The sequence below is a fragment of the Eumetopias jubatus genome, unplaced genomic scaffold, assembly GCF_037043125.1.
Source record: "Eumetopias jubatus isolate StellerSeaLion01/CBP00866 unplaced genomic scaffold, mEumJub1_p1.0 scaffold_69, whole genome shotgun sequence".
Classification (NCBI taxonomy): Eukaryota; Metazoa; Chordata; class Mammalia; order Carnivora; family Otariidae; genus Eumetopias; species Eumetopias jubatus.
This window is the reverse complement of record NW_028274875.1, coordinates 421,576-424,130: the sequence shown is the minus strand read 5'-3', so window position 1 is coordinate 424,130 and position 2,555 is coordinate 421,576.

The window sequence follows — 2,555 nt, the reverse complement described above, 5'->3', positions numbered from 1 at the left end:
CCTGGGTAAACACCTTGCATTCTGAAAGGGGAAGGATGTCTCAGATAGATCAAAGAACACACCCAACAGCCGCAAGGCCAAGACAGGGTGCTGCTGTCCCTACAGGAGTAACTTCCAGAAACAGGCACAACTGAACACGCCCAGAGCATTTACCGTAGCCATCTCTGGGTCCTTTTTCGGGCTGGTGCTGCTGTTCATCCTGGGAACCGGTCTAGATTCTGGATGGGACAAAGGATGGAGGTTTATTGTGGTTTGCATACCCTCCGTGCCTTCTTCCTCCATCTCACACTCTTTCCCACACTCGGGTCCTTGATCTGAAGACAGGGTTTCTCCACATGACTCAAGCGACTTCTTTGCTAAGAGAGATACCAGTCACCTGACTCTTGCGGGAGACACTCCAGGACCCTGGTTCCAGTGTTTCCATAAGTAATCAATCAACAGTGGACAGATTGGGGTACAACTGGCTGGAAATTAATACTGATATTGGGGTGCTGAATACAAATCGAAAAAAATCACTTTTTCTTCATAGATTAAAAATCTAAGTGAGAATAGTCTTGAGTGGGTGATATCCACAAACCGGCAACACGAACGCCATGCATTCTTTCCTCAGGCCGCCAGTTAATGGTGCAATCTTTCGGTCTCTAGATGAGGCCTAGCCTGTGTGACTGGCCATTACGTAAATATTGAAGAGAAGAATTGGAGTAGACTAATCGTACAGTCAGGAGCAAAGAAAAAAACAGGCGGATTGAGAAGTAAAGCTGTGGCATTATTCCGATAACATTAGAGGAGTAAAATGCACGAATTTCATTGATGAATATAGTACTGTAGATTACAAATAAAACAAACAACAAAAAAAGAATCTCCATAAGGGGTAAATGTCATTTTTCTCAAACTGTCTTATTTTTTTTTTTCAAATTGCTTCACCGTTGCGTCAAGGTGGGAAGGGAGCTCAGGCTCACAACTCCTGCAGGCTCAGCTCTTCAGTAGGGGGATGGTGGAAGGGGTGAGGGTGGGGGTCTGCAGTCAGAGGAGGGGTGTGAGCTCCAGTAGGCACCTGAGGAAAGCACCCTCCCATCACGCTTTCAGACAACCTGCTGTACTTAGGTAGTGCCTGTGATTCCCTCTAGGACACACAACGATCACCCACAAGAAGAGGGAGGACATCAAGTGCTTTCCCAGCAGAAATCAGGCTGCTGCAATTCACAGCTTGCTCCCTACCTCTCTGCACACGGTTCCATATCTCGGATCTTCCCAGCATCGGTTCCTGCCTCATGGATCCCTCAGGAGGCGTGTCTCTCCTCATCATGTGCAGTCTTGAATACAGAAAAAGAATGGACGTCTATAAGAATTACAACAGCATGACTTCTACCAGACACTAAACAGCTTAGCCTTGACCCCTCAGGACACCCATAAAAAGGCACGTCAAACTCGCACACCTGTGTTTCATGTAGGTGTTCTCCCTGCTCTGCTGCACTATCTTCCTCTCCCAAAACCGAGCCTTAACCTGGGGGAGGAAAACACATCCACCCTCAGTTGTGCCGGACTGTGCCCCAAACAAAGAGGAAGAAAAAGAAAACACTTACCCAATTATCTAGAGCACCTCTCTCATGAGCTGCGACCTGAAAAATCAATTCACCAAGAGCCCATGTTCAGGGATCCAAGGGCCACTTCCATCACCTGCAGGAGGCACGAAGGGGCCAGTATGTAGGGGCAGAACCTAGGTTACCTTGAGTTTGAAGTTGACCTCTGCCTTCTGTAGCCGATCTTGCATTTCTGCAATTTCTTGTCTGTGAGATATAATTGCTTTTGTCAGATAAAGCCCAATATTGGCTGTGATTTTAGGTTTTTTTAAAGATTTTATTTATTTATTTGACAAAGAGAGACACAGTGAGAGAAGGAACGCAAGCAGAGGGAGTGGGAGAGGGAGAAGCAGGCTTCCCGCAGAGGAGGAGCCCGATGCGGGGCTTGATCCCAGGACCCTGGGACCATGACCTGAGCCGAAGGCAGACGCTTAACGACAGCCACCAGGCGCCCCTTGGGTGTGATTTTAAATCACCTGCCCATGTGGCCATCCTCCTCTGATCTGTCCCCTCATACGGTTTTTCCTGACACAGGAAACACTTTCCCATGATAATAAATGTACAGTAGGATCAAAGCTATCGTTACATCCTCTCCTTACTCGTTTCTCCACACCTGCAGGGTTCAGAGTTGACATAATTTCCCTCCCTGATATCAATCTTTCCCTGATTTATCACATGACAAGGAGCTTTTACCATGAAACTCTATTGTCCTTTAACTTCTATGCTCGCCATGGTTCCCAGGGTTGCAAAGATCGCGCCATCAGATGGCACTACCGGGTTCATGGGCAGGATTCATCCTATGACAAACTGCTTTCCTCAAGATTAGGACCACTGAAACCACCCCTGGGGGGTGGAATGGCATGGCGGAAGTTTCCACAGAGTCAGGCCAGCGCTGGGGATCCGGACATGTTTAGTAACATAATTGTTTTGTTCTTTCTAAAACTTGTCTTTTTGTGTCTGTTAATTCTCTCTGGA